At 46.3% G+C, this 22,002-nt stretch overlaps 1 protein-coding gene across 2 annotated transcripts in view; it reads right to left on the reverse strand.

The window, feature by feature from the left end:
- EVI5 (ecotropic viral integration site 5) overlaps positions 1 to 22,002 on the reverse strand; it is a 1,102,294-nt gene that overhangs the window by 869,334 nt on the left and 210,958 nt on the right. The window lies entirely within an intron of this gene.

Below are 22,002 nucleotides of genomic sequence, written 5' to 3' on the forward strand. Positions count from 1 at the left end.
CCTGTGTTAAAGGAGGTTTTTCTTGAAGCCCGAGAATTCCACATCCTCCCTGCCTCCATGAGAGAAGCACTTATCACGTCTTTATTAAAGCCGGGCAAGCCGCCGGACCGATGTGCATCTTACAGACCACTCTCCCTCCTAAACGCGGATGCAAAAATACTCGCTAAACTATTGGCCAATCGCCTTCGCCTGCTGCTTGACAAATTGGTCCTTCCGGACCAGGCAGGTTCCATCCCTGGGAGAGCGACCTCCCACAACCTCCGTATCCTCTTCTCTATTCTACAGGCTGTTGATCCGCAATTGGCATTGATAGCAGTTTTTTTGTATGCCTCCAAGGCTTTCGACTCCGTGGAGTGGGATTACCTTTTCACGGTCTTACGAAACATGGGGCTCCCTCTCGGCTTCCTCTCTTGGATTCGATTGCTATATACCTCCCCAACGGCCAAAGTTTAAATCAATGGTCATACCTCGTCTGCCTTCTCCCTTTCCCGGGGCACCCGTCAGGGATGCCCTCTCTCCCCTATCCTCTTTGCCCTGGTAATGGAACCATTGGCAGCTAAGATCCGACAGCATTATCAACACGCTGGCCTCCGTTGCCTCCTCCGTCCCATACCGGTCTCCCTGTACGCGGACGATGTTACCCTCTATATTAAGAATCCACGCCAAAATCTAAACCAGACCATGCATGAATTTGTGAGGTTCAGTGGGCAATCCGGCATCACTATTAATTGGGCTAAATCGCAACTATTCCCCTTGACTGCTGCAGCCACCTCCTTTGATACGGACTATCCCCTTGCATGGTACGAGGACGAGGTTAAGTACCTGGGAATTCGCATTACGACTGACCGCGATGAGCTGATGAGGCTTAATTATGGATGCGCGATTGAACATGTCACCGGCTGCATCACCCGTTGGATAGCATTACCCTTAACCATGGCCGGCCGCATATCCCTTATAAAAATGGTTATTCTCCCCAAATTGTTGTATCTATTCCTCAACATCCCTTATGATCCTGGACGCCATTTTTTCCGCACTCTCAAATCTGAACTTATTAGGCTGGTATGGGGAGGAAAGCAGCCCCGCATTCGATGGGACATCCTTGTACAGCCTTATGCACAGGGAGGCTTTGACGTCCCGAACTTTGAATTATACTATACAAGCGCACAGGCCCACTTTGCGCACTTCTGGTTTCGCGCACCCCGCTATACCCCGCATGTTGCCACTGAGCACTGGCTGGCGGACCCGATTCCGTTGGATGGGGTCCTGCTACGTGGCGCCACAGCTCTGGGACGTGCTTCCACTTCACTAGAATGCACAAGAAATGCATGGGCTCGGATCCTAGACCGGGTGCCTGGTTCCGGTCTCTATTCCCCACTATTACCCCTCACCTACCACCCAGAGGTTACACTACTGCAGGAAGGCATATTCAAAAAAATGTTGCGCGCATGGCATCTTCTTTGTTGGGGGGATCTCTACATCGGGCGTAAATTTCGTTCGCTCACACAATTGTGCCATGATCCCCCCGCCATCCACCATGGATACATTTCTTTATGCTCGACTTCGACATGGCATACAAGCCAGCCACCCAACATATCCCTCGGAGCAGAGTACCCTTGTACCACTGCATCTGGTCCTGCGAGCGGAATCCGCATCCCACCGGATTTCCACACTCTACCACACTTTGTATAGGGACTATGACTACCCTTTATGCGCCTCTCGGGCTAAGTGGGCAGAGGAGTTGGGTCGAGACATAACTGACGCACAATGGACTTACTGCTGCAAGCAGACGGAACAGGTCTCCTCCAGTAGCAGGCTCCGGGTCATCCACTATAAATTTCTCCATCGTAGCTATTATACCCCTGTCAGGCTTCATAGGTTTGGCCTACGTGACTCTGACAGATGCGACAGGTGTAGAGCAGAGCATGCCGATTTCTTACATTTGGCTTGGGAATGTCCCGCGGTACTACAGTATTGGCGGCAGGTCCTCACAGCACTCGATGACATGACTTCCTCACCTGTCTCTAGCTCGCCACTTATTATGCTCCTGGGATACACTGAACATATCCCCGTACTATACCGAAAGTTTGTGTCTTTTTGTTTAGTGCTTGCAAAGCGCCGAGTGGCCTGCAGATGGGGGTCGGGGCCGGGCACCCAAATTTAAAGAGTGGCTGGGGGACATGATACTCTGGCAGGATCAACTCTGCACCTATGCTGAACTTCTTCCCCGCTCCTCGCGCCCTCGTGACATCTGGGGCCCACTGAAGACATACCTCCTGATGCATCCCGTCTCCCCCACCGATGTGCCATGACACCTGCAGGTCCTACATGCGCTGGTGGCCGCCCCCCCCCCTGCTGTGGGTGGCGGACGCCTGGGTTGGGCCCTCTCCTTCTCTGTCCCTGGATGATTCCCCCTGATGGCCTCCCAGTGTGTGGGTGTGGTATTGTACTGTTTAGTCAGATCACTCTGCCATGGTCCCCATGTGTTACAGGTTCGTGCTGACAAGGACCTCATTGCTCACTGTCCTAACCGTTCACTGAACAACACAGTTGTTAATGATGATTATCTCTTGCTCGGGCATATGATGTAACCGCTTTATGCTGCAATTGCCGATATGCTGAAGCTATGTAATTGATGGAACAGGTTTCTTTGTTCAATACAGGTTTTTATAATAAAAAAATAAAAAATAAAAGTCCCTGGAGTACCACAGTACTTTTGTTCTTTTTTTCTTTTGATTACTGTGGATATTGCCAACTAATTACACCCTGCCCTGTGATATTTGTCTGGAAAATGATCAGTCAGCTACCTCGAACTACTTCTTTGCACTAATTGACAGAGTGCCTCTCAACACTTTGTAGCAGAGTTGAAAATATAAATGGGCAATTGATTTGTAAGGCAATTTCTGTGCTCTTTTTCGTGTATTTTACCCCCATTTCCCACTCCTTCCAAAATCAAAGAGTGTATACTGGACGGTTCCTCCATAAATTGTAACTTGATCCAAAATACCCTCAGTCATTAATTTAAGGAATACTGTATTCTTGCTGACTATGGCTTCTTGCTTACTTTATATCCACTTTCATAAATGAATTTTTGCTTCCCTTTTCGGACTAGCGCTCCCAGGTTCTCAGATATCTATGATTTGAATTTGTCCGACTCAATTTTCACATGGACATAGCTTAAGAGAAACTTTTAGTCTAGAGGGTCAGATATTAAGTCTAATGAGGGAGGCACAACCTTGGATCGACTTTAGACCTTTCACAGTAGTTCAACACAGAGCAACACAAGAATGCAGATTTGTGGGGTGTGGCCAACCGCCGAGCAAAATGGCCGCTTCCTAAGGCGGCTCCGACCAACAGCACCCGTCCCTGAGTAAATCCAGCCATATCCGACCTATAACTGGTTTTGAGCCCACCTCGAAGCACCAGAATACACCACGGACCGATTGAGCCGTGACACCGCTGATTCCACTGCCCAGTTCCAGCTCTTAGTCTGACAACGCACGCTGCAGCCCTGTGGGGCGTGAACGGCACGGATCAGCGCTCGCTAGGGCGCAGAGTGTGGAGGGCGCCGTGCAGCAGGAGCGCCCATCCATCCAGAGGCGATACCGGGGACGCCCACATCACTGCCCCCGAAGTCCAAGGTTGGGCCCGAGGTGAGGTGGTCCATTGCCTGCATCAAGACAGCGAGAACCGGCCCTTTTCTTCACATGCAGCTCAGGTGGAAGAGGTGGGGAAGCACGCGCCCCTGTAGTCACACGTTGCCCGGGCCTCGCGGGTGGCCTGCTTGGTCGAACTGTTGGCGGCCACCGGGGGGCACAGAGACATTCGTTCTTAGAGGCGGTGCACACAAAGATTCCCTGAGGCAGCGAAACTCACAGCCGAGAGGCCTTGCGGCTGGTCCAAGCTCTGAACTGCTGCAGAGAACCCTCACTGGCAATATTGCAGGCTTTGGCCCCGCACCCACCATGCTTTCATTGAGCTTACAGAGCCAGGCCTGTCGTTCATGGTTTGGGTGCTCTCCTGCAGCCCAGCAAAGGACTCATCACCTTGACACCGGGGGTCTCCTTTCACGGCGTGACAACTTTGCCTGTTCCTGGACGGCCCCCATCGCTATCCGCAGCCTACCGACGTTTGGCAGTGCTTGTTGGGGGGCGCTGGCCTGGTCCCCTCCATGTTCCCCTGGTAACATTTGGTTCACAAGGGTTGGACCATGGCTGGAGGTTGGGGCGCGAAATCGGCAGTCCGGGCAAAACTGAGTAAATTCGCATGGGACAAGGACCCTGGTGCGGAGGCGGAAGCAGCCGCGGGGAAGAGGCTGCAATCTGGAGGTGAGGCAAAGGAACCTACGTGGCACGATATTCTTACTGCCATTATGTCTGTCAATGCCTCGTTGGAGTCACGGATTGATTATGTATCCTCTGAAGTCTCCCTCATACGGTTAAGATATGCGCTGCATGAATATCTGATTAAAGGATGTGGAACTTAAAGTGAGCTCCCTGGTCGAAGACACCTCTGACCTGCAGCGTAAGATGGACGACCTCCTGGGCCACGCCGACAAACTAGAGGCGCAGCTGGACGACTATGAGGGACGCTCTTGACGCAACAATGTCCACATACTGGGAGTCCCGGAGAGGCGGAGGGACCGTCAGCAGACCTGTTCATGGAAGAATTGATCACTACTTACCTCAAACCAAGCGGGCTCTCCAACTCCTTCTCTGTGGAAAGGGCGCACAGGGTGCCGGACGGCAGACCAAGACTTGGTGCCCCTCCAAGGCCTTTGCTGGCTAGTATCTTTAACTTCAGGGATAGAGACATTATTCTTCAAGCGGCCAGATCGTCGCCCCCACTAGACTTCCAGAATAGCAAGATCACCTTTTTTTTTCCAGACTTCACCCTCAAAGTACAGAGACAGCGCCGCAGCTTCCTTGACGTCAAGAAAGCGCTTTGTGAAAAAGATCTGAAATACGCCATGCTCTTCCCGGCCAAGCTGAGAGTGGAATCGAACGGGGAAGCTTGGTTCTCCCCCACCCGGGAGAAGGCCTGGGACTGGTTGGAGGGGTGGCGCACTGTGGGCCGGAAGGGCAACCGTGCCTGAGGAGCGAGGAGCGATAAGGACGCTGATGGATACGACAGCGGCTCGCTGCCTGGGGAACTGGAGGTGGGGTCCGGTGGGCCTTAATGACTGATCTGTATGTTATTCTCCTTGGGGGCTGGGGACTTTTTACTGACCTCAGGACTGAGTTGCGGTCAGGCCTCACTCACTGACTGAACTGCTCTTGATCCAGGATTCCTAGATCTTATGGTGACGGTCATAAGGTGTTTTGGTATTGATTGGTGCTTACGAATGATTAGTGCTTAATTGTGTGATTACCAGTTGCGTATCTCTCAGGGACGGGTGCCCGGTTGGTTACATGCACCCACAAGTTTGAGGGGTGGGCGATAGGCACTCTACAAGTTTGGGTGGGCGGGAGGTTCCGACACCGCCATGCAGGGAGGGAGGGGGGTTCCGGCTAGCGAGTTCCGGGTGCTTGCTGGGGTGGGGCGGGGGACTGTTTTGAATTTGTGGTGTTGTTTTTTTTCCTGTTTGGATATGAGATATTTGATAGGCTTCAGGTATTGACAGGTATGGGTTCCATGCTCTCCGTATATCTATTTTTGAAGGTCCACGGGTCTCCAGGAACGTCTCCTCCTGGGGGCCTTCCTGGTTGGTTTCCTCCGTTACTGAGCATACTCTTACGAGGGGGTGATGGGCACGACGATTAGACAGGAGCTTAAGTTTCTGTCGTGGAACGTCAATGGGCTGGGAGACAAGATCAAGCGAGGTGTGGTATTCCAATTTTTAAAACATCACTCTCCAGATGTCGTCTTCCTACAGGAGACCCACCTGCTTGGGAATGCTTGCAAGGCCCTGTCGCAATGGGGTTTCCATATGGTGGCACACTCTGCTTTTGGCTCTGGATCCCGGGGAGTGGGTATACTGGTCCGGAAATCGTTCCCTATGACTGTTGATTCGGTCCGCACTGACGTCCTGGGTAGATTTGTGGCTGTCTCTGGGACCTGGGAGGGGCATAAACTCAATCTCCTCTCTGTTCTCATACCACCAGGGTTGCACACTCAGGCCTTCATAGATCTTGGGGACCTCCTTCTGAACTTACCCGATAGACTTGATTGGGGGCGACTTCAACTCTATTGTCTCGGACTCCCTTGACCGATGGCCCCAGAGGACCCTGCCGCCCTCCCGCAGGCGGATACACAGCTTTCTGGGAGCGACGGGCCTGGTGGATGTGTGGAGGAGCTTGGACCCGACCGAACTAAAGTACACTTATCTCTCTGGCCCACATGGCAGTATGTCCCAGACAGACTATGTGTTATTTCACTAATACATCAGCTCCAGGTCGTCAGAGACATACACCACCTGGCTAGGGGGATGTCCGATCACTCACCCATTCCGTGCCGCTTAGAGGTGGGCGAGCCCATAGTCAGCCGTGTTGCCCCGATTAACTCCTGGTACTTCACGACTCCCCATGTAAGGCACAAGGTACTGAGCAAGTCTGATCTTTACTTTCAGGAAAATGAAGGGTCGGTTGACTCGCTGACCACGCTTTGGGAGGCCTACAAGGTAGTTATACGGGGTGGTGTTGGCCCAGATCACCGGACAGCGTAGGGAGAAAGCAGCAGCCATGACGCACTTAGAGGGGGAAATCTTAAGACTTAGAAAACGCAGTCCAGACACAGGACACACCGGAAGTGCATCAGAAACTGCGTATTAAAGTCAAGGAGTTCTCTGACCTGGCTATGGAGGTCACCAAGACACAGTATAGGGCCACGCTTCGCAGAATCTACAATGTAGGCGACAAGGCTGGCAAATTACTGGCTTGGTTGGATCAAGGAGATAGGGCTCAGCGAGTTGTGGTTGAGATAGAAACAAACTCACAATCTCGTCTCACTGCACCACAAGATATTGCAGACGCCTTTGGCCAATACTATCAGTCGCTTTAAACATCCCACACGTTGCATACGGAGGAAGAGGCTTCCTCGCTCTTATGGGATATCTCAATGCTGTCGCTTACCGAGGAGGAGTGCTCGGACCTCGAACTTGACATTACAGTCGCAGAGGTTGTAAAGGCCATCCAAGCCTTGCGAGGGGGGAGGGGGGGGGGGGGGAAAGCGTCGGGCCCTAACGGTCTGCCCATTGAGTTATTCAAGTTCAAGGCGAGCAAGACGGCACCCTATCTCACCGAAATGTACTGTGAAAGTAAAAAAAGAGGGTATCCTTCCTGAGGACCAACGACTCGTCAACATTGTCGTAATCCATAAAACGGGTAAGCCAGCCAACAAGTGCTCATCCTATCGACCCATCTCGTGTCTTAACTGTGAAGCGAAAATCCTAGCAAAGGTTCTTGCCACTTGCCTGCTCAGGGTCCTCGCCCGCCTGGTCCATCCAGACCAATCAGGATTTATGCACCCCGGATTACCTCCCTCATCTTGCGCAGGCTCCATGCAGTGTTGTGCCGGGTTGACACAATCAGGGAGGACGCTGTTGTCGTATCCCTGGGTGCTGCTTCGGCATTCGACACCACTGAATGGCCCTACATGTTTGCAGCTCTTCATAAGCTCGGTTTTGGGCTCGAATTTATCAAATGGGTGCAGTTTCTGTACCATCAACCACTTGCCCAAGTGGTTGTTAATAGGAAATCTCCTGTCTCCTGTTTTTGTTCTCGGCAGGGGCACCAGACAAGGTTGCCCCTTGTCTCCGCTTCTCTTCGCCTTGGCCCTAGAGACCATGGGTTTGCCAGGACCGCGTCATACGGGGCCTTAAATGGACGTCAGGGTGGGAGGACCACATCTCGCTGTATGCGGATGATATTTTGCTTTACTTGGCCTCCTCGGCGGCGTCCCTCAACGTGGTTCTGGATATATTTCACATGTTCAGTAGGTTTTTTATTGTTATTAAATTACATTTCTAAGGCTTGCAGCTACCTGGAGGTTTCCCGGTGCCATCGGACACACGCAAGAAGACAGAGCTGCACTATTGGTTAAATAACCATATTTTAAGATCTTTGCAGAATTTGAAGTAAATGGTTTCATGCCGGAGTTGTAAGGGGAGAGAATTCCACAGTGAAGGAGCTAAGCAGGCAAAGGACCGACCACCCATATGTACATGTTTGATCCGGGGGACTTGAAACTTAGCCTGAGAAGAGGATCGAAGATGGCACGTGGAAGGTACGGATGTACCAAAGCACTGAGATACTGTGGCGCTGCACCAGATTTAATCTTATGCATATAGCATAGGGCTTAAAATTTAGTGCGATTTTCCACCCTCACCCAATGAAGGTCGCGGAGGGATCTTGAAATAGAGGCCTTTCTAGCTAATTGGCAAAATAGTCCGGCAGCGGAATTCTGGACGACCTGCAGCTTACGAACCCCCTCCTTGTTGGCTCCCAAATATAGGACGTTGCCATAGTCCAATCTAGACACAATCAGGGCCTGCATAACTGTTCTTTGCGTAGACCTAGGCAGCATCCAAAGTATTTTCTTGAGCCATCTTAGGAAGGTAAAACAGGTCGAGGTGACCTTAACCGCTTGCTGCCTCATGGTAAATTGGTCATCTATGATTATACCAAGATTACGAACTGATTGTGACGGCTGGAGGAGATCACCCATTTGAGGTGGCCAGTGTTGGAGACCCCAGAGATCTTTGTTTCGGACGAGAATAAGAACCTCAGTTTTCCCACCGTTTAGGTTTCAGCCGGTTGGTATGCATCCAGCCAGCTATCTTTTGCAGCCCTACCTGGAGAGATGACACATTGGATGTCTCCTTGGCGGACATGGAGAAATTAAGCAGGGTATCATCTCCATAAGAAAAAATGGTTAGCCCAGCTTCTTCAGCGATTGAGGCCAGGGGGCTAACATAGATCTTGAAGAGTAACGGGCTAAGTATGGATCCCTGTGGCACTCCATACGGGGAATCGTGGGCCTTCGAACTAGCGGAAGAGAAAAAGACCTGAAAGGTCCGATCGGACAGAAAACTAGAAAGCCACTTGAGTGCTGATCCGACAATGCCCGAGAACTTAAAACTTGTAAAAGGGCAGTATGAGACACAGTGTCGAAAGCAGCACTCAAGTCAAGCAGTACGAGTGTCATCGTTTCTCCCCAGTCCAGACGTTTACGAAGAATTTCTGTGACGCCCAAGAGTGTGGATTCTGTATAGAAGCCAGCTCTAAATCCTGATAGTGATGTATGAAGTATTTCTTGGGAGTCCACAAACTGCGTCAACTGCTTATTAACATGTTTTCTAAGATTTTAGAAAAGGCAGGGAGTAAAGAAATAGGGCGGGAATTAGAAAGTTCCGCCGTATCAACTTTCACATTTTTCAGCAGGGGTAGAACTATGGCAGTTTTCCATGCCGCGGGTACTATTTCTTCACGTAGCAATGTATTAAGCAGTTCCATAATGGCATTAAGTGTTGGTAATTCCAATTTTTGAAGAATGGAGAGAGGGTCCTTGGGAGAGCCAGATTTAAGACTGGATAGGATGCGACTAAAAGATGGTGTATCTAGAGGCAGCCAGTTATCCAATGCCTTACCAGGTGTTGCAATGATGGCCTGTGTCATAGAAGGAATGATGCAGCCCGATGTAGGTGCATTGCGCATTAAGTACAACTCTATTAGTTGTCATGATATTAAATTCTGTATAGATTTTTCAATTTTATCAATGAAGAACTCAGTCAGATCTTCACATTGCGCTGTATTTAATTTAGGTGGCGTGGGTTGGCAAGATGCACCCGACGACTCTTTCACAACTTTAAATAGGACTTTAGGATTGTTATGAGCCAATGTGATGGTGTTATTTGCATGCTCAGCACGAGCAGCTTTACATAGTTTGTGGTAATCCTTTTTTTGCCAATTTGTAAGTAAGTTTTGATTCTGGCGCATCATCCAAAGCTTTACACTTGTTTTTTCCTATTTTTTAATTTATCAGAAAATCACGGGGCAGGAGGACGATGATTGTTCATTTTTTTGTTAGACATGGGTAGACCTGCGTTAATAGATGACAACAACCAAGCTTGAATAGTGTACGCAGACGCTATATTTGTTGGGGAGGTGGCAGGAATGTTGTTTAGGAGATGTTGATTAAAGTGATCGACATCTAGGTTCTTCTAGTTTTTAAACCCTACTTTGGAAGGCAAGTTAGAGGCGTTTTTGCATTGCATCTCCAATTTCACGTTAAACCCAACCAAAAAGTGATCAGACCGGATAATGGGGAGGGCTGCTAGGGAGATGATGCTAGCTAAATTAGAAAAAATGGGGTCTAGCACATTTCCAGCCTTATGAGAGGGACCTGCGTTATGAAGTAGAACATTCATGGCTGCTAAATCAGCAGTCAAAATGGAGCTGATAATGCATGTACGGTCATTAAAATGAATGTTTAAGTCTCCTAAAATAGTAAAGTTCGTAGCTTCCATTAACAGAGGGGCGATAAGTTCTGGGAGCGTCGATGCCCATGCTCCAGCAGGACCCGGCGGTCGATAAAATCAGGACCCCAGAGAATGTAAACTAAGATGCAAGCGAAAGTTTAAAAGAGCAGGCTTCACAGCCTACGAAGGGTAGGTCATCCCATTTACAAGTGTAAGTGTTTTTAAAAATAAGTGCAATTCCCCCTCCAGTTTTATCTATACGGTCCTTTCTGATGATTGTATAGTTGGGAGGTAGGGCGATTGCAACATCTGATCCTGAACTCTCATTAAGCCATGTTTCCGTAAGGAAAATGGCATCGGGCTGTGTATTCAATAAGAGATCATGCATATCTTCCTTATGTTTGGGAAGTGACCTGCAATTTAGACTGAAAAATGTGAATTCTTCTAAGAGAACAGCTTTAGATTTAACAGCAGAAGAGAGCAGTGGATTAATTTTCACGGGGCTAGTAATAGTGTTGGTATGTTCCCTCCTGAGTTGTGTATTGCAGGGTATTCGATAAACTGGTCCAAATCGGTGCTCTATGTCCTTTATGGCAAACGGCCTTTACTCCCTCGGGATTGCCATTTGGCGGAGGCCGCCGACTGCTTTAAATATTTGGGGATCTGGGTCTCTAAAGATCTATCTAGATTCTACAACTGGAATCTCTGGCCGCCCCTAGTGCGTCTTAGATCCGAGTTCAACACTGGAAATCACTTCCGTTGACCCTCTTGGGACGAGCGGCCCTATTCAAAATGATGTCCCTTCCAAGACTTTTATATGCGTTACAGAACACCCCGCTTCCTGTCGCTGCCTCGTATTTCAAGGAGGTTGACAGTATCATTCGGGACTTGCTGTGGGAGGGTAAACCACCTCGCATTGCAACACACAAACTCACGTTAGGATGGTTTGACGGGACATTGGACTTCCGGATATTAGGAGATACTACTGGGCATCGCAACTCGCAGCAATTAACCAATGCATGTATAGACCACAAGGGGACCCGGCATTTCAGATCGACAGGTGGCTCCTCCCGGGTGGCGGCTTCGAGGGCGCTTTATATGCAAGATCTTTGAAACCTGCTCTGACTGGCCCGACTGGGCATGCAGTGCACGTGTGGAGGGTGGCTACTAGGAGTCTGGTTTGGGAGGGAAAGCTCACACAGGCCACGCCACTCTGTGAGCAACTAGGCAAACTGATCGCTTGAAGGGCTTCGATCGATGGGACCTCATAGGTATCTCCAAGGTGCGTGATCTATGGAAGTCGGGGGATGTGGTCCCTTTTCCCCGGTTACAGCAAGAATACGACCTAGCCCAGTCTGAATATCTCGGGTATCTCCAAATTAGGCATGCCTTGCTGGCTGTGCTTCCCAGGGGTAGTGAGCTCCCTGAATCCTCCCCACTCGCAGATAGGATCTTAGACGGTGATCTGCCAGAGAAGGCCATTTCACTCATTTACAAAAAGCCCATTAACAACATGGCGGACCCCATGACCCGCTTGAGAGCCAAATGGTACCATGATGTGGCTGGCCTAGATGATGAGGAGTGGCAGGCGGCGGTGGCCTCCCCTCGGGAGGTGGCCATATCCTCCAAGCTTTGCCTGGTGCAGCTAAAGCTCATCCACAGATCCTACTTGTCAGGGCCCCTGATGGTTAGCATGGGTTACAAGTTGGATGGTAGCTGTGTGCGACAGTGTGGTCAGGAGGGAACTTTTATCCATGCTCTCTGGGAAGGCGCAGTTATCCAGAGTTATTGGTAGGGGTTGGTGCGCCAGATGGAGAAGCGTTGGGTAAACGGATCCACTGCAATATTAAATTGGCTTTGTTGAACTTTTGGGACCCTACTGACTTGAACTCCAGAGAACGAACATGGGTCACCAAGGGGCTGATGGTTGCTAAATGGAATATTGCCCAATTGTGGAGGGTGCAGAACCCGCCACATGTGGCTGATTGGGGCGAAGATATGGATTGGTGTATGGTTACGGAGAAGTCCATCTATGAAGCCAGGGGGTGTCCAAACAAATGGATACAAATATGGTGGCAATGGAATGTCCAAAGGGGAGAGATTTGTGAACCCCTGAGACCCAGGGAGGATCCTATAGGTGGGACCTAATTCTGTATAATTGAAACTGTCAATGTCATTTGTGCTAAATAGGTTTTAAAGACTAATTTCATGTGCAACAATTGCCATCTCGCATGTAACTGTTTAGCCTATGTGTCATGCCTAATTTTCAATAATAAAAAAAAATGCAGATGTTAGGAAAAGAACCTATCTAGATACATTCTTTAGAATATTGTTCTAAAAAGTCAACTAAATCTACAAAATCAAAGAAAGTGAATCATTGACACATGCGTGGACCAGAAAAGGAAAATGATTAGGTAAGAGTGTCCATAGTGCTGATCCTAAACATAAGTACTCTCAGTGCTTTAAAGAAAGTGGTTTTAACTACTCTAGTGGAGCGCACATGCACTAAATTAGCATAATCCATTTCCTAATACACAACAACACCCGACAGCAAGTACTTGCTAGTGAAAATGGTCAGTTAGCAGATGTTTCCTGTATGTCATTCGTCCACACAATCACGCCCCACAGTTTTTGTTGGGATGTTAATCTCGTCTGTATTTCAACTAGTTCACAGACTTTTTTCTCCAACACTATTTCCTGCCGACTCCTGAAAGGTCACTTTCTGAAGTTTTATTCATCAATATGTGACTCGAGGTTTAACCTACATTGCTAAAAAATTAGTGATTAAGTTTAGCCCTCAGAACCACTGGCTTGTCTTCTCACCATTGTAGCACCTATAATTCTTTAGAGGTACCTTTAGGGTTTTATATTCCATGGAATAAAATGATATGCTTTCTTTATAACGAATCATTCCAACACAGCCTATTGTTGTAATCTTCTGCTTACTCTCCCATGGTTGTACAACATACATAATCTTGCTCTGTTTGGACTTGAACAGTAAAACCCTGAGGCCTCCCGACTAACTCAAGCAGGACAAATAAAATCTGAGATCTATACAATAATGGATGGGAAATCTCTAGCTTAGGCCTCACCTATGGTTTAAAAAAAAAAAAGAAGGATAGTAGTGGTTTTATAAAATATACAGATTTCAATTTCTGTGATTGTGCATCATATCGCCCCATATAGCTCTTCTCAATATAGAGGTGAAAATACTGGCCAGTATCCTAGTTATGAGGCTCTGCCAAGTAATCACTACTCTAGTACATCAGGATCAGACGGGCTTCCTGCCCGGACAGGCGACCCGACTGAATTTGCGAAGGACCCACAATTGGCTAATGGCGGTCCAGGACCGCGATACCCCGTATCTACTCCTATCCCTGGACGCGGAAAAGGCATTCAACGTGGTACAAAGGCCCTTCTTGGAAGCCACCCTGGGCAAATTCGGTATAGGTCCCAAGTTTCGGCAATGGGTAGGACTCCTGTATAGGGATCCCCGGGCAAGTGGCAAGGTTAATTGGCATATCTCTGGAGATTTTCCTGTTAGAAGAGGCACCCGTCAGGGTTGTCCTCTTTCCCCATTGCTCTTTCCCCTCACGATTGAGACAGTGGCCTGTGTGATTAGGCAGTGCCCAGAAATGCGGGGGTTTCAAATTCAACGGACGGACACATGGGAAGAAAATATTTTGCTATATGGGGATGACATTCTGCTCTACATCACTCATCCGAAGACCACGATTCCCAACTTGTTTGCCACTATGGACGAATACGGGTCCTACTCGGGGTATACCATCAATTGGCATAAGTCAGTTATCTATAGTCCAAGGGTTCTGTCCGTCTGGCCTACCCTCCCTGGGGCTCTCCAGATAGCACATACTGGATTCACCTATCTAGGGATTTATCTCACTACAGACAAGAGCCTCTCTTACAAGAGAAATATCAAACGGGTAATAACCAACTTTGCAGAAGATGCACAGAGGTGGAAGTCCCTCCCTCTCACAATTCTAGGCCAGGCGGCCATGTTTAAAATGATCACTTTGCCCCGTTTCCTTTACGCACTGCAGAATGGATATTTTCCCCTCTCCAGACATACTTTGAGCGATCGATGCTGGGGAAACACCAGAGGATCGCTTTGACTACGTTGCACCGTTATCAATACAGGATTTCGCTGCCAGATATAGAGGCCTACTATTGGGCAGAACACCTAAACCCGGAGAATGACTCGATACATGTGACAGTTGTTCATCCCACCTACAGGTTGGAAAGGGAAACCATGGCGCGTCGTACCTGGCTTCATTATCTCTATGGGGCACAGGGCAGAGGGAGACATCTCTCGGCCACCCAAACCTCTATAGAAGCGTGAGAGACAGCAACGAGGGCTATGGGATCGCAAACCCACTGAGCAGACGCCCCTTTGGCATTGTCCCTGGTTAAAAGAACTCCAAAAACTGAGGGGCTTCGAGGGGTGGGATGCCATAGGTATCTCTACTATAGGTGACATAACCACCAAGGGTAAGCTCAAAAGCTTCCCCTCGCTTCAGACGGAGGTTGCGCGACATACCTCCCAGTTTTTTAAGTTTGCACAATTTCGACAAGCCTGGAGGGTGGAGACCTCGCTCTCCTCACCATTACTAGAATATGCTCCACTGGAGGGGCGCCTGCTACAGGAGCATGTGCTTACTAAGGCAGTATCACTCACGTACCGGACTCTGAATTATAATACACCTGACTGACAGGGTAAGCTAAGGGAGACCTGGGAGCTGAACTTGGGCGCACTTGAAAACATAGATTGGGAAGCAGCCCTGATGCATCATCGAGAGGTGGGTATTAAATCCCGTCTCCACCGCATCCAACATAAACTACTCCATAGTCTATTATGATAGGGTTTGACTCCACCAGATGGGCCGTGCTAGCGACCCTAGTTGCCAGAGATGTGGCTATGAACTGGGATATTTCTATCATGTCCTGTGGGATTGCACCAAAATATAGACCTATTGGGAGGGGATGTTGGGGATACTGAGCAAGATCCTAGACACGACACTACCACTGGACCCTAGATTCATATTGTTGGGTATACCTGGAGATGTAGATTTGGGCCGACCTCACCTCATATTCGCTCAGTTGGCCCTGGTAGTGGTAAAACGTGATGTAGCACGAACTTGGGTGGCTGCAATCACACCTCAACTCCGAGAGTGGAAGGCAGGGATGGAAATTTACATGGCGGCAGAAAGGGTCACCTATATCGCAAGACGGTGCCCGAGGAAATTCAGAAGTGTGTGGGGCAAATGGAGGGCTTATTATGGCCTAGATGGGGGGTTGAGGGTTGGTTATTGGGCCTCTCGGGGGCCCGCATCCAACTCTAAAAATAAGACCCGGCTCTCTAGCACAACAGCATTCCAGGTGGTGAGGAAACATGGTACACTACAACGGAAAGATGCGATTGGGTGGGACTTGCAGATTCACAACACCCTAAAGGGGTGTGTTTTGGAATTATATGAGGTACGGATTGTACATGTATGTCTCTACACGACTGTAACCGATTTTGTTCTGGTTTCTTTTCGTTTTTGTTTCTGGCAAAATACAAATAAAAACATTAAAAATAAAAAAACAATAAAGACACACAGTAATTTCAGAGACATGAGCTTAACAAACAATCAGATACCTCCACTGGCTGTCAATAACAAATTAAGCTTGTGACCGTTTGCGGTGTTGGCATATGGGAAACAGGCAGTCACGGGCGACGCTCTAGTAACATCAGAATGAGAACAATCATGACATTTCATATACTCCAAGAGGAACATTTGATAGTTGCAACACTTAATAAAATCACTAATTACAATAGCATGTAAACGTACTTCAGTCAGTAGTGTTACTGACTTGCGAGGGTTATTCAGCTATTAGTCTTTCATCTTCTCTGATCAAAAGGGTCTTAACGATTCATGCAAGTGACAGGTTGCAGCTCTCCAGATATAAACACTGCTCATGAGCCTTGCCCATAAACTGAGGAACGATCCAACCAACAGAGTCGACTGTAGTAAGAGGAGAATGGGAAATCGAGGCAATTAAGCAAAGGCTGTAATACTGTACTTGGCTCATTTAAACACATTTAAGATGAACTGAGAGATTCTCGTAAAACTGAATTTCACCATCAGTAGATGCAGTTGTTCGGTAACATTGCTCAGGCTACACTGCAATGCAGATTTACTAAAAGGCTAGAAGTAAATTCCACTACAATGAAAAAATACAGTGAATATTATAGAGACCCAACACTAGAGGAAAGAGAAAAATGCTTGGTGACTCGATGTGAATTGAAACGGGCATAAAAGACATACTGTTGGAATAGATCAAACTAGTAAAAAAGAGTTGGCAAAAGACTAACTAAACCACAGCTTTTAAACAGGCAGTATAGGTTTAGATTGTTGAGAACGTCTGCTAAATTCACCAATAATCTAGTTCACTTGATTGGATAAACAGGGCCTTGGGATCAAACTGTACATTCACTAAGTATGGAAGATATGTCTACTATGATCTTTAGGTATTTGAATAATGTCACCAACAAAGATTAACGAGAGCTTGAGCACTTCTGCAAATATTTCTACTGACCTTGTTTGACAATAAAAGGGTTAGGGGAAGAAGATAACTAGTTTCTAAGAAAGAATGAGACTTTTTTCGGTCTGGCATCTCTGGAGAGGCATGAGGTGCCATCTGGAACTACTACAGTGGCATGAGAAAGAGAGAAACCATAAATGTCTTTCTTGACCATGCTGCTTTTCTAGGTGGGAGGGAAGGACAGATGGGAAGGAGGGGTATGGACAAGTGGTACTTGAATGAAACACCCCTTGCTGGTACGCCCACATCTAGGCAAAGTTGCAAGGCTGATTCCCATCAAAATCCAAAGCAGTAAAAATCCTGTTTTGATGACTAAACTCTCCTTATAAACAAACAAGTCATTCTGCTTAACCAAAGGATACTTGCGATTATTTAAATATAAGAGGTAAACATTGGTCAGAAGCTAAAAGAGGTTATTAAGCAGGCACTTTCCCATACAGTCCTGCAATACAGAAAGAAAACATCAGAGGCAAGTCAGATCTCCTGTTAAAAACTGCAGATAAACAATGTGGTGCAAATTACAGCTATAATGGGTGAGTGTAAGCTCACTAGAAGACTACAAACCATACAGAACTCGGGAGCCAGACTCATCCTGAACCTCCCACATCATCACCCCTCAATGAATTCCCGACACAAAAAAACACGCCGATTTCAAACTCCTCACTCACACATTGAAGGCACCACTCAATTTAAAAGTCTTTCCGATTTCAAATCATTGTTGAAACTTCCCACCTTCTGAAGGGGTTGTTTGTTTTGTGAGGTTTCATGGGGAACTACTTTGTCAAAACTCTCCAAACGCTAGAGGTTTTAGCAGCCATTCTGCCGACAGCGCTACAGAACTACAGAACAGGATTTGGTCAATGCATGTGTATGCTCTGTGTATTTTGGGATCAGGTGGAAGAGTAAAGCTCTTCATTCTATGTGTCTACCTGGCTGGCCTATGGCATGCAATGTGGAGAGTGGCCATGTAGCGATCAAGCCATGTGTGAGGCTCTATAGCTGGATCGGTTCAGTTAGAGTATGAGCATGTAAATGTTCTCCTCCACACATAGACTCCACTATCATCTTTCAAAAGCATCTTTGTTCTACAAGGATAATTGTGATCTTGGACATCTAGCATGCATATTTTAAGCATTTGGGTTGCTCTAACTTCATTGAATGGCAAGTAGCCATTTAATCCCCTAAACCTTCAATTCACCTATTCATTCCACCATTCTCTCACCTCAAAATTTCCTAACTTGCCCCATACCTTTTACGAAGCCAGAGCTTTCTCAGTTGTGGATATCAGTTGTCTCTCTTATCTTCGTTCATTATTAAACTACCTTCAAGAACACTGATCATGTACCTCTTCTTGCTACCACCTCCCGTCCTCTTTACACCTCCAGTTATTGAGGTAAGTAAGTATCCTTTGAGACAGACCCTCATTTTACCTTACTCCAGGAAGTGGCAATTAGCATGCACTCTTAAGCACATACATCAGTGCTTGACGCTCCAGGAAAACAGCTTAGATGGTGTAACTATGGATGCTCTTGCAAATGTTTTCTGTGATGCCATTTCATAACACCTTGAGTCAGTACACATTTTAAGTGTCTTCATACTAAAACCATCCCTTTTTTGCCTTGTTGATGTTATACCTTTCAGCGATTTCTAGTCTATGCTTCCTGTCCCCAATCACGGTCTTCTGCTTATGTCCCTCTGAGGAAGTCCAATAATAGAGTGTCCTCCTCCCAGTGAGGAGATGTGATATTTTTTATTATCTGCAAGGCTGTGCCAAAAAGAAAACCAATCTGTAGCACGCTATCTTTATAGTTAGCACTTTAGCAATCAATGTTACTGTTTTTCTCTACTGCATGGTGAATGGCCATGAGAAGTGGAACCTTATTCCCTCAATGTTGCAGTGGAGATTGTCTTCTGTCGTTTTAAATATTTCTTTCTTTGAGTGCGACCAAGAAAGTTTTTGCCATAATGCCAGAGGGCAAATGATCATTTTCTTATGTCAGGAGCAATATGATACACTTTTGCAAATTCAAAAGTTGGACCAATACCCAGTATATTTATGAACAGATCTTAAATAGATGCTCCTGCATCATCTAGTCATATGATTTCCTTCATATATGTGGCGCTTAAATGGCAATAAGTGGAGCGACAAGAGAGTCTTATCAAAATGAAGAATTTCCCTCCCGTAGTAGCTTCAGTAAACATACATGTGCTAATGTACGCCGACGATTTGTTACTTTTTAAACTCACTTAGATGGGTTTACAGCATAGCATAGATGCCTTTAGTAGGTATTGAAAAGCACATTTCTTAAAAGTAAACATCTCCTAAACAAAAGTGGTCCCATTTAGGAGAACGAACTATTATATTCACTTTAATTGGAAATTAGATGGGATACCAGTAGAGGTGGTAAGAGCATACACCTACTTAGGGCGAGTATTTACACAATCCCTTGAAGCCTCTTCCCACTTTCAGCATATGGATCTAAAAGCAGAAGCTCAAATGCCCTTAAGAGATTTTATTCATCTTCCAGTAAGGGACACTTTAATTCTCTTCTCGAAATCTATTGGGCAAAAAATTCCCCCTACTCCGACTTATGCGACAGGATATATTCCTACTAATATGCAAAGGTAACTTACTACATAAGTAATGTTACGGAGCCAAGCTACACTGGTTCAACTAGTTTGTTTAGTGCCTTTTCAAAAGCTTTGGCCAACATAATTAGATGGGCATTTAAGCTTTTGCACGCAGAAGGCGGCTCTTAATAGGCCTTATTAAAACATTAAAGTTTTAAGGCTGGTACAAATGTATACATTAAGAGAAAATTTAAGATAGCCATAGAATACTTCCAATGTACTGAAAGTATCCTACAATCCTGGTCTCCAGCACGCTTGAAGCTATTTCTAAAAAAATGTTACTACTCGATTAAGCTTTGATCTCAATATGGTACATTGCTCCCAACTATCCCACTAGAAGTCTTTTGCATCTACTATTGAGTTTAAGATCAAAAGTACGTGAGATATACCCCAGAACATAGTTTTCAGCAAAGCTTTATTATGCTTCGCTTAGGGATATTACCTCTAAAGGATTATACAAAGAGCTGGAGTGACCCAGGTGAAAGCACAGGAGTATGTGATAAATGTAATAGTGGAGTCCAGGACTCAACCCATGTCATTTATTCCTGTTCTAATAATGTGGCGGCAGATGCCAGGAATCATTTCTTAAAACCAATATGTTTCAGATATAATCTTTCTACTACCAATGTCTTATCAAAATGTCCGCCAAATGAAATAGTTTGCTATAATATTTATACATTTGTGTAATCTTTCTTACCTATATTTTAAAAGGAAAATGTTATTAACATGTTTATAGTTGAATTTTATATAAATTATATGATATATGTATTTACTTCAAATTTTTTATCTCTGTGGAGGTCTAAATCAATAAAATTGAATTGAGTGACGTTCATGTATGACATATTTTCTCTTGTTGTTAGAGCTGTGAGGATCCAGTTCCTTTCTCCCACCCTTGCAGGTAGATTTTGCAGTGTCTTCTCCATGTCTTCAAATATTCTCTCCCTGCTGGTGTAGATCACATTTCATCATGGCTACATTACAACTTTGTATGAGGTTCTATTTCTTATCTGATATTCTTTTTTTTCAATCCACCCTGAATTACTATGAAACATCTCATCATACTATCCCTCATTAAGTGGATGTTAGGCAGCCTTTCCCATCATGTTTTAGATTTTAGTCAGTGCTCTCACATTCCCTCCCACCAAAAGTTATATCTAATCCTGTCCTGTTTAATTCTTCTCAATTGTCTCCAATTAAGTAGCATTAACTGGTCTACATGTCTCGGTCATGGGAGGGTCCAAATTTGCTGTCTTTGGTATGCTACTTGAATGGGTTTTGATTATGTGTTTACCCTTTGGCTCAGTTACTAATATGCCTCACTATCCCTCACCGAGACATTCTTTCCAATCAACTCCGTCACTGGGGTCGCTTTTGCAATATTTCAGGATATGCCTAAAATCCCACAATTACCACTTCTGCCAGTACCCTTTGATTTTATTTTCGGAGTTTTGTATAGCACGAACAAGACCAAACATATGGTAACAGAGCGCTTCACAGTAAGGAGTAAACAAATTCAAGACAGTATAGTAGGGTCCTAGACAGAATGAAATTATGTACATATGAATAACCGATAGGTACAGTACGATAAAGACATATTAAGAAGACATAGTACTTCAGTTCCGGGCATTATTGTAAATTTCAGTATAGTCAACTCTTATTTGTCAGGCAGTCTACACAAGGAATCATGGAGATGAGTTTAGAATAGCAGGCTGGGTAAGAGGTAAGTAGAGATGTACATGATGTTAGAACTTCCTCAAGAAACAGTGATTAAAGGAGTGTGGTGAGTCATTCAAGAGAGGAGCAAGTCGAGATGAGATCAGTTGAAGTATAATGAGTCAAGGTGGGTGAGGGTGCTACGGATTTAAGGGAGAAATTTGCTCATCAGAAAGGTTTAAGGTTCCTTTTTTAATGTTGAGGTAGAAGAGATTCTTCTGATGCTCAGAGGGAGAGTGTTCCAAATTCTTGGTGCAGCTCTGGAGAATGCTCTCTCAAATATTTTTTTCTTGCTGAAGCTGGAAGGTTTTAAGAGCAGATTGTCGGAGCTCCTGGTGAGTTTGTTTCCACCCGACAGGGTAAGTTTCTGGGCTAGGTATTGTGGTGTCTTGTAGTGTAAGGCTTTATGAGTGATGCAGGCCATCTTTAGCTGTATTCTCGCTTCATAGGGCAGCAAGTTGAGTGCTTTCAGGTGAGGCGAGATGTAGTCAAATTTTCTAGAACCTGATAAGTCTTGCGGCTGCGGCTTGCAACTTTGTCTTTAAACAAGGCTGGCTCACCACTCATCTTCTCACCTGTTGTAGGACACGGGTTGTACGTCATCAACTACAAAATGGCTCTATAGAAACTGGTCCATA

This window comes from Triturus cristatus, chromosome 4_2, assembly GCF_964204655.1.
Source record: "Triturus cristatus chromosome 4_2, aTriCri1.1, whole genome shotgun sequence".
In the NCBI taxonomy this organism is placed as follows: Eukaryota; Metazoa; Chordata; class Amphibia; order Caudata; family Salamandridae; genus Triturus; species Triturus cristatus.